Source organism: Drosophila gunungcola, unplaced genomic scaffold, assembly GCF_025200985.1.
Source record: "Drosophila gunungcola strain Sukarami unplaced genomic scaffold, Dgunungcola_SK_2 000001F, whole genome shotgun sequence".
Taxonomy (NCBI): domain Eukaryota; kingdom Metazoa; phylum Arthropoda; class Insecta; order Diptera; family Drosophilidae; genus Drosophila; species Drosophila gunungcola.
The window spans coordinates 10,608,152-10,618,516 of record NW_026453197.1 but is presented as its reverse complement, the minus strand read 5'-3'; the positions used below and the strand labels follow the sequence as shown (position 1 = coordinate 10,618,516).

The 10,365-nt window shown below is 35.9% G+C and overlaps 1 protein-coding gene across 2 annotated transcripts in view; it reads left to right on the top strand.

Annotated features, from left to right (window-relative positions):
• The first annotated feature begins 6,311 nt into the window (after positions 1–6,311).
• The window catches only part of LOC128262434 (dual specificity tyrosine-phosphorylation-regulated kinase 2), a 50,543-nt gene continuing 46,489 nt past the window's right edge, over positions 6,312–10,365 (top strand). For both annotated transcript variants that reach the window (XM_052996698.1, XM_052996696.1), the window contains exon 1: positions 6,312–6,801. The gene's annotated coding sequence lies outside the window, so the exon portion shown is untranslated. The remainder of the gene's footprint in view (positions 6,802–10,365) is intronic.

Genomic DNA, 10,365 nt, shown 5'->3' with positions numbered 1-10,365 from the left:
GGAAATTTAGAAAGGGGTAACATCATAAAAATTGCAAAATATCGACCAGAAATTACAAACCTAGTTTTAAACGCAGTTTTTTAGAGAACCAAGCCTCGAGACATTTAACGTATACCACTTTGAAATCGGATGCCTATAAGAAAAGTTATAGAATTAAAACTGGAGGTTTTTGTCACTTTTTTGCAAAGATATTTTATGGGATATTAATGGATTTATATCGTTAAAAAAAACAACTCACAATATTAAAACAAACTTTAAACGCAGATTTTTAGAGGCTTAAGCCACAAGACTTTAAAGATATACCGCTTGGAAATCGGATGCCGGAAATAAAAGTTATGGATTTAGAGGTGTAGGGTTTTGGTCATTTTTCTGCAAACACGATTTTTTTGGAAATTTAGAAAGGGGTAACATCATAAAAATTGCAAAATATCGACCAGAAATTACAAACCTAGTTTTAAACGCAGTTTTTTAGAGAACCAAGCCTCGAGACATTTAACGTATACCACTTTGAAATCGGATGCCTATAAGAAAAGTTATAGAATTAAAACTGGAGGTTTTTTGTCACTTTTTTGCAAAGATATTTTATGGGATATTAATGGATTTATATCGTTAAAAAAAACAACTCACAATATTAAAACAAACTTTAAACGCAGATTTTTAGAGGCTTAAGCCACAAGACTTTAAAGATATACCGCTTGGAAATCGGATGCCGGAAATAAAAGTTATGGATTTAGAGGTGCAGGGTTTTGGTCATTTTTCTGCAAACACGATTTTTTTGGAAATTTAGAAAGGGGTAACATCATAAAAATTGCAAAATATCGACCAGAAATTACAAACCAAGTTTTAAACGCAGTTTTTTAGAGAACCAAGCCTCGAGACATTTAACGTATACCACTTTGAAATCGGATGCCTATAAGAAAAGTTATAGAATTAAAACTGCAGGTTTTTTGTCACTTTTTTGCAAAGATATTTTATGGGATATTAATGGATTTATATCGTTAAAAAAACAACTTACAATATTAAAACAAACTTTAAACGCAGATTTTTAGAGGCTTAAGCCATAAGACTTTAAAGATATACCGCTTGGAAATCGGATGGCGGAAATAAAAGTTATGGATTTAGAGGTGCAGGGTTTTGGTCATTTTTCTGCAAACACGATTTTTTTGGAAGTTTAGAAAGGGGTAAAAATTGCTTAAAATCCACCCGAAATTACAAACCAAGTCTTAAACGCAGATTTTTAAAGCACTAAGTCACATGACGTTAAAGACATAGCACTTCAAAATCGGATGCTTGGAAGAAAAGATATACAATTCTATAACTATTAAGTTTCGAACTTATTTACATAAAAAAATTCAGTAAAATTGAAGATAATAAGGAAACAATTATACTTCTAGCATCCACCGTCTAAGTAATTAAACCTAAGATTTAATATTAAAATGTTCGATTAACATTGATTTTTTCGGTTATCTGGTTAAAGAAGTTTTATTGACTTGCCACGCACTGTATGAGCACGTACACCCGTACCCATGCTCATTGTGATTAATTGTCAACATTTGCAGTTTGCCGAGGGAATTTAATTTTTCTTTGGCTCAAGCAACTATCCACAAAGGGCGTAACTTTCGGCATGGGGGGTTCAAGTTGAAAAGGAGCTGGGGAAAGGGAAAGTTCGGAACAAACCAGACTAAATGAAGATTTACGTTCCGCAGGCGACTCGGATATTTATGGAGCCAGAGTCAAGGAAGTGGAACACAAGTCTGGAGACGGACTCTTTTGGCAATGTTTTGCTCATTCGCTGATCGTAATGAGCTTTAATTATTCCATTATAATTGGACCTAGTCTCAGGACTGACTCATTAAAATGGAATCTGGGCTGTAAGGAGTGTTTAAATACTCAGAAGATTTGTTAGCGATTAAACAATGATTTAGAGAAGGCATTGTTTATCCTTAGTTTTAAGTTGGTATTTTTAAACTCATGTTCCTAAACACAAATTAAGGTGATTTTAAGAGATCTCTCACAGTATTGTCACAAGGAAAAAGAGTGTTTTTAAAGTGTTTTTTTAATTACATGTCTCTTTCTCCGAAAAACTCAGAAGTCAAACACTCAAATGACTTTGTGACTTAATCCAAAATATTGTTAAATAAAGAATAAGAAAATGTATTACTTATTTCAGAGTTCAGAGTTCAGTCTTCCTTTCATCATCTTTTAACCCAAAGATTTTAAACTGCAGCCTAGCAGTAAGGTCCAATTATACTATTTCTTCCGATCAATTTAATTAAGTAATAAGACGCCCGTCTACCATAAATTTTATGAGAGTGGGAGGTATCCGTGGAAAAATCAACAGAAGCCAGAAGCTCTTTTCTTCGTTTCGAGCAGCGATGAGACAATGGCAACTCATCACCATCGAGTGACCGCAAGAAATATCATAATTTCTTTCCAAGAAATCAGCATAGGTCGCCAGACAAGAGTCCGGAGCCCAGCGCCAATGATAATGATTGCCCAGAGGCGTGGGCCTTTGAGGGGTGCAAAGGGGATCGTTGTCTCGTCGTTCGTTCGATTGAATCAAGACCCCGACGACGACCCCAGACAGGCAGCTAAATATACTTGTAATCGAGGAAAGAGGCGAAGTTGAGGCAGAAAGTTGCGTAGGATCTGCAAGATCCAGCGCAGACAATGCAGCTGTACACCCGTAACGCCCGTTGCCCCCCTCCTGATTCATCAGCACCCATTTGGTTGTTTTGATTTCTTTATGTTTTTTTTTTGATAAATGCTGCTCATCGTGTAATTTTAAACGCACCGCGCATGTTAAACAAACAATTTCCCGTGACAGTGTAAAATGGGCTTTAGACGGTTAAGGATGGGGTGCTAAGGGCACTGGAAACAAATAGTAGTTTCTAATGAAAAATTTCACTTTATACTGAATATACAAAAAAAAAAATTTTTATCTGAAAACTACATATTAAATAAAAATCCGTTTTCCTTAAATTCTTATTTTATTTTTTAGATATATTTGTTTTGAATTTGTTTAATTATTTAGTTAATAAATGAATAAATGTTATCATGATAAAGATATTATATTTTGCATTAATAAATTATTTAAAGGCGTTGATTGAAAAGAATAAATTAAAACAACAAATCGGGGAACAATTTTTTAGAGTGTAGTGTTGAACTAATGCTAAAGGGTCGACCAGTGGTCTGCAAGCCCTCCAGCGACCATTACAACATGACTCGCAAAGAAAGCGAGTGTTGAATGCAACTTTTATTTAATGTTTATTTCTCTCTCTTGGACTTTTTCTGGTGGAAAGTCTTTTGGCCCCAAGGCAGGCCTAGGCCAAAAGAATCGTGTTGATGGATTTCTTCCTGTCGTAAATGTTGTAAGCAAAAGATATGTCCAAAACGTTCAACATTGCTGTGGGGCCTTCGGTTCCTTCAGTCTCTCCCTAATGGAAGTGGTTGCTTGTCTTTAAGTTTTTCATACTTGTTTTTGCTATTTTGACTTATCATTCAAGATGCGTTTTTGGCCTGGGTGGATCTGTTGATGTGTTAAGATTCAGGTCTCTGACAACTCCACTGTGATGGTGTGTCCGCAATTATGAATTGTGGGAGAGTTCTGGATAGAATTGCAATTCGAATGGGGTTGCAAGTGGGTTGCATTCGGGAAGTGCTAAAAAATGTGTGGGAAATGTGTGTGTTAGAAAATATTAAGGTTAGCGATGTTTTTCCTAACCTTTTTAACAACATTTTTCAGAAGAAATCAAATGACCTAAAGAACTTAGTTTCTTAGGAGCTTCTTTTACAATTTTTTAATAAAATCTATAATTATAACTTGATTAAAGTTCTTAATTAAAAAACATAATTAAAGTCCCGAGAAAGAATGAATTTTTTTACCCAGTTCTTATGCACATTTATTTATCTTTACTTTCCGGGTCTTTAAGACAGACCCCATTTCGATATGTAGGCGTGTCGATCCGTCATGTCGACAGCATTTTGAAGTCGACTAAACCATATGTCTTCATCGCGTTTTATCATCGATTTTGTACGATAAATATTCCAGCGGCATCCTCAATAATTTCCAGGCAAACATTTCCCTTTGTGAAATTGTGGGCTTGTTTTGGTTTCTTGGAGCTTGCTTTTCTAATACTCTTCTAGAGAGTATTTTGGACCAATGTGGTCGATTAGTTTTGAATCTTACTACATTAGTTGTTAAAAAAGAGTTTAAACGATTTTTTTTAAATAATAATGTGTGCTGGCTTCTTTTTTGACCAAAATAACTTTAGATTTATTATCTTGTTTTACAATATACGAAATATGCCGTAGATATGATCTTAAGATAGTTTTTTTCTTAAAGCTGAAAGGGTATAAAAATTTCGTCTTGTCATCTCAACTATCATATCTTTGGCCTGTGTGACTTTTGATTTCTAGTCCCAGCTGTTGGCATGTTGTAATTTGAATAAACAAATTGTTGTTGCTGTTGAGGCTGCTGGTTGTTTTTTCTGGGTTGTCTTTCTTTTTTTTGTTTGATAAGAACTGAAATGTGCCGCAAAAGATTGCGAGACCTCGATTTCTTTGTCTTGTTGACGTACTATCAGTGGCGATTGCTAAATGTCAAACCAAAGCGGTTCCGGCTTTATATCAAATTTAGTCATTAATTGTTATTATTTAAGCGCGTTGAAATTTAAACTGCTGTTTACAGTACGCCTGTTAGGTTAACATTGCTATTTGAAGCAACCACCCGCAGCGCTGTTAACAGCAGGAGAACAAGAAAGAGAGAGGGAGCGAGTGAAAGAGCCAAAAAGAAAGAGTTTGTTTGTTTGCTTTTACTTTTTGTGTTTGCTTGGAGAGGGGCTGCAGATGAAGTTGAGTTTGCATTTTGACTTTACCTTTTGGAGTTGCCATACCATCGCTGTCTTTTGATATTTCAAGATCACAAATTTTTCCTTGCAAAATTACAATCAATAGCCAAGGGGTGGAATTCGATCTCGATAGTTGGGTGTCTCTAGGGGGAGGTCCAATCAACCTCGTAATAATGCAATTTCAATGGCCATCGGTCGAATGCGGGTATCTTGACTGAAATGCTTCATGTTTCAAGTTTCGTGTTTCGCAGTCCCCCCAAATAACCAAGTAATGAGCTGTCATTACGCACACCCATGAGGGTGGTTTCACTTGAGATTGCGGCATGCAACATGATCGATCTGCTTAATGTTAATTCATATTTAATGTGGGCTTTGCAGTGTTTGTTGTGGTTTGTTGAGGGATTGGGAAATTAACTGCAGGGGTGAAACTTCTAACGGGGAAGTTGGTGAGAACTGCCACAGATGAAGGATGCACATATGACAACTAACTTTAAAAACTAGCTCACATATTCCGGGATCTAATAGCTTCTTTGAGTATAATAATTATTTTAATTCTTTTTGGTATTGTTAAAATTTATAAAATTAAGCTGTTTCTAACACATTTCTTAAATATTTACATTTAAACAGCTCAATGGCTTTATAGCTTAAAAAGTGGATTAAGAAATAATATAAGTAACATAATTTCAATATCTAGCAACTCGTTTAAAAATAAATATTTAGACAATATATGCAGTGTGATAAAAGCTCGTCTTTTAAAAATACCATGCTGCCCACTGTGCTGAGCTCTCCAACGCCGAGACGCTTGCAACAACAACAAAAGTAAGTCCGCCAACAGCAAAAGCAAAGACAGCAACAATAACCGAAAACACACGCTCTCGTTTGTTCTCTCTCCTACTCTCCCTCTATTAACAATATTTATTTACTTTGCGTTTCTCTCCGGCTCTCTTTGCGTTTGCCACGCAGCATTGTGTTGTTGTTTCACAGTGATGGCCATAAGGTTTGGATTGTTTTTCGATCTAGAGTAGTGTTGTTTCACTAAAACCGAAACAAGACAAATAATTCTAAATGTAATTTTATTACAAGAAACAAATTAGTTTTTGCAGTAAGCCCTTTTTTTTGTAAAATTAGACATGCCATTCATTAAAGACAATGGCATTAATGTGCTTTGAACAAAAATGGTAATGATAACAGAACAACTGTCCCAACCTAAAGATCTAGGAAATGTGTTGACCGTGTTGCAAACTAGTGATAAAAATTAGCAAATTGAATTTGCAACTCTCCCTAACGCTCTGCTTTAAAAATTGGACTTCTTTTGTAATTACCCTTCTTGTTTACTTTTTCCCGCCAGAAATAGCTATTTTCGGGGGCAAAGCCGTGGCAGCTCTGTTGCTTGGGTTTGCTTTTGTTTTCTGGTTTCGCGCTGCAGCTGCTTCACTCGAATTGTTCGGTTTATTCGGTGTGCTCGGTTTGTGCCTTTCATTCGGTTCAAAATCTCGCGCTTGTGCGGTTGTGCGGAGCGGACGAGTTGGAAAAGAAAAAAACCAGCGGAGGTTCAATATTTTCTGTTCGGGCGCATTGTTTGAGGCTCGATTGGAGAACTGCAGGCGTTCGAAGCTCGGAATCGAAATCGAAAACATCCCAATAATCCCAGATCCATTTTTCAATTCATATCGCTCGCGAGTCGAAAGTGAAATTCGTCGACGCAACGGTAAATCAAAGTCAACGCGATTTTTGTTCAATGAATGGAATAGCAACCAAACACAAATCCCGCTAAATTAATCAAATTCAATTGCAAAGTTTTCTGATCGTAATAATTAGCATTGCAAAGCCGATGCTAAAGTGTTTAACAGTTTAACCAAAATAACAGCAAAAATCCGTGATTTGGTGTGCAATAAGTTGAGAAAACCAGAAACCAAAACAGAGCCACACATCCGGAGATTGCAGACGAAAGGTACGAAATATATGTGAATTTTGGTATGTCATAAAGGTATACACATTCGTGGAGTTTTTGTTTTACCCCAACCTCCGCGAAAAGCAACAATAATGCGAGAGATGTGAGAGATCTATGTACGAAACTCCAAACACAAAGTTTTTTTCTGTCGCCACACGAGAGAGGAAGAAAGATGAGAGAGAGAGTTGTGCAGCATCAAGGATGCGAGTTTGAGAGTGTGTCTGTGAGAACTTTTGCAATAATGTCCTTGGCAGTAAATAGAAGTTGAGAGCGGCAAATCCATTGCAATCTGAGCACAAAAGAGTAGGTAATCAAAGGCGGAGATTGAATAAAATAAAATAGGGGATTAAAATAAAATTATGAAATTTCAATTAAAGGAAATCATGAATTATATCTAGAAGTTAAAACTGAATTAATCATTAATTAATTTTTAAATAAAAAATAAGTCCTATACAAATTGTTGCTGCGTTTATGGATTCAGAGATGTTTGTTTATCAACATATGATTTTTCAAGTTTTAAATTATCAAATATAAATATTCCCATATGGCACTGAAATAATACATAAATATTTTTACTTTGTTAGTAAGTTGCTAATCTCTATAAGCGATCTCAGCTGATGCTGATTATCTCATTTAAAACAATATAAATTAACTTTGCCTTACATATTTGTCGAGTACATTGACATTAAGTGTAAATTATTGCATGAATTAATGTATAATCGTGTGTTATAATTAGTATTATATCACGCATTTTGACAAATGTTTGTGTTCACTCAAATTTTGCTAATCTCTCCTAAAACGCTCCTGAGTGTTTATAAAAAAAATTGTAATGCATACGCCGGCAGATGAGATTATTTTTTAAAATGAGAGAAGCTCGCTATAGACACCTGTTATTAAAAGTGAGGAAATCCATTGAGATTTAGCTACTTTGCAAGGCCTCTAGTCGCATTAAATAAGTTTATGAACTTAAAATACCATAAAAACCATGTTTCTAAAAACAAATATCGATTTTATGACCTTTTGCCCTGAGTATCTACTCAAAGATTCTGCCCGAGGATAGACATAAACGGATTTCGTATTCTAATTTTGTTTTTTGCCCCTGCTTTTCAAAGTCAAACATATTTCAAGAACAATCAATAGGGAAAAAAACAAAAGCCAGTGGACGAACGAAAGAAAACGAAGAACCAGACTAGGCCAATTAATAATGCCAAGCCATTTGCGATTCCAACGATCGATAACGATCTGCGGCACTAAATGAAGATTAAAATCTGCTGGTTCACATTAAAGCAGACTAAACTCTTGTCACTCACGAAATCCGATTGAGATACCTGGCAGAAAAAAGCATGCTGCAGCGAAATTTCACGCCACACTCTCCCGTATCTTTCATATACTTTCCTCAGTTGTTGTGTTACCCTAGGGCCGCCTAATCAAAGCGTGGTTGTCTTGGGTCTCTCAATCATTGTTATTAATCTTTTGGGTTCTGTTAATCATTGCCAGAGTGCTTGTTTTATTTTTTGTTAGCTTTTTTGGCCTGCATACAATTTGCAACACGTTTTGTGGGTTTTTGTTTTGCTTTTAGCTTTCCATTTCACTCAAGTGATGTTCTGTCTTCGCCCGCAGCCCCCAAAAAACCATCCATTTTGGGTTCCGAAACTCATCTTTCGTTTCCATGAGAAGGTTATCGAATGATCTTTACATTTCAGCATTCGAAAGTTTACTTTGGGTGCTAATTGGATTTGAGAAACGCAATTAATTAAATTCAAATGCTGAAGGCTTTGGAACTCTTTTTGTATATAGAAAATAGAAATGTTTAAGTATGCAAATAGTTTTGCAAGTTTTTGAAAGTTAAACGATTTGGCATCCCTTTATTTATTTATTGAATGCGCCTAATAATGAGAGGCATTGGCAATTCAGAAGTACTTATATGTTTATTGGCGAGGGAAATTAAGTTCAGTATCAAGTATGAGAATATCAGCTGCCGGTGTTTTTCAAACTAAAATTTCATATTTATAAATATTTGCTCGACAAAGAAGCAAAACTCATCAGCTTATGCAAATCCAAGGCAGAAAATTAAATGAATTTTTTGTGCCGGCTTGTTCCGATGAAAGCCTGCTCAGAAATTCTAATGAAATTCACTCACAGTGACACAATTATGCGATGCCCTCAGGTGTGATTTCGTTGGGTTCCTACGCCGACTCGCAATTTGCATATGGATCTTCACATCTCTCACCCGGTTTGGGTGAAGTGTCATAAAAAAGTAACCCACATTGGCCCCACAAGGGGTTTCCTAACGGACCCTAAAATGTTATTATAAGTATTTATTTTGTAGTTTTCTTCATTATTTACCTTGTTTTGCGCAACTTTTTATGGAGTGTGCAAAAGTTTTTGCGGCCTCGTCTCGAGAGAAGTCGAGTAAGTTTTGGGTCTGGGCAAATAAACAGCGATAAAAGAGCCGTTAGGTGACCCCAACCAACCCTCGAGGGGCCAAACCAATTTGCATGAAATGTGGCAATAAGAAAAAAGAAAAACTATCAAACTGAAAACGCTGAGTGACTGTTAGGAACGAAGAAGCGAGCCAGATGAGATGTAGGAGGAAAGTCTATTAAAATCAAAGAGCGATCTCAAAAACATTTAAAACATTGCTTCAGATCTAGCTAAACATTTACAAAGTTTCACTATACTATAGTGGTTTATTTTGTTTATTTTGAAACCCAAACGGACCTACCCAAAGAATGTTTATATTTTGGGTCATTGCCTCAATCTTATGTTCCTAAACTGAGTCGAGTACTCGAAACCATTTTAGCCCCTTGAGCAAACAAGAAATATTCCCTCCTTAGATACTCGACATTCAAGTACAAACTGTTGAGTCCTAACACTCAAACACACATGTCAATGCCTAAACACATACCCTTGTTATTATCAGAAAACAAAATGGAAAGCCCATAACTGAACCCGAGTGCCAAAGTTCTATCTACCATATAATCGTTATATTGACGGCAATTTGATAGACTACCGAAATTAACAAAGAAAATATACGATATTTGTAGTTAAGGAGTGATTGAACTTCACTATATCAGATTACCACCGTCTTATCACTAAACTCCGTAGTTCAAACAGGTCTAAACCCCGATTCCGATTAATGAATATACGTCATTGATGAGAAATCAGGTTTGTGTTATCAAGAGAAATAAACTTAAAGCGAAGCAAAGAAAGCTGAAGGCAAAGTCTTTGTGAACTTCTGAATAAATTTGATGATAAGTTTTATGTTTCCAATGAATTTTAAGATGAGTCCGGCGAGAAAACCCCACCTGTCTCTAAAAGACTACCATATCAGCTGATTATTCAACAAAAGCATGCGCGGAGAGACTCATGCAAAATAATAATTGACGCTTCGCTCTAAGCATTTTTATTCTATTGTTAAATTTAGCATTGAATTTTGAGAGAGAAGTGCGTCATAGTTCTCCGAGAATTTGTATAGAAAAGATTCTCATTTAGTAAACGCCGAGCACGTCGTGTGTGTATGTATTTATAGGGTTTCTTGATCAAGCCTAAGCTCAAACTACT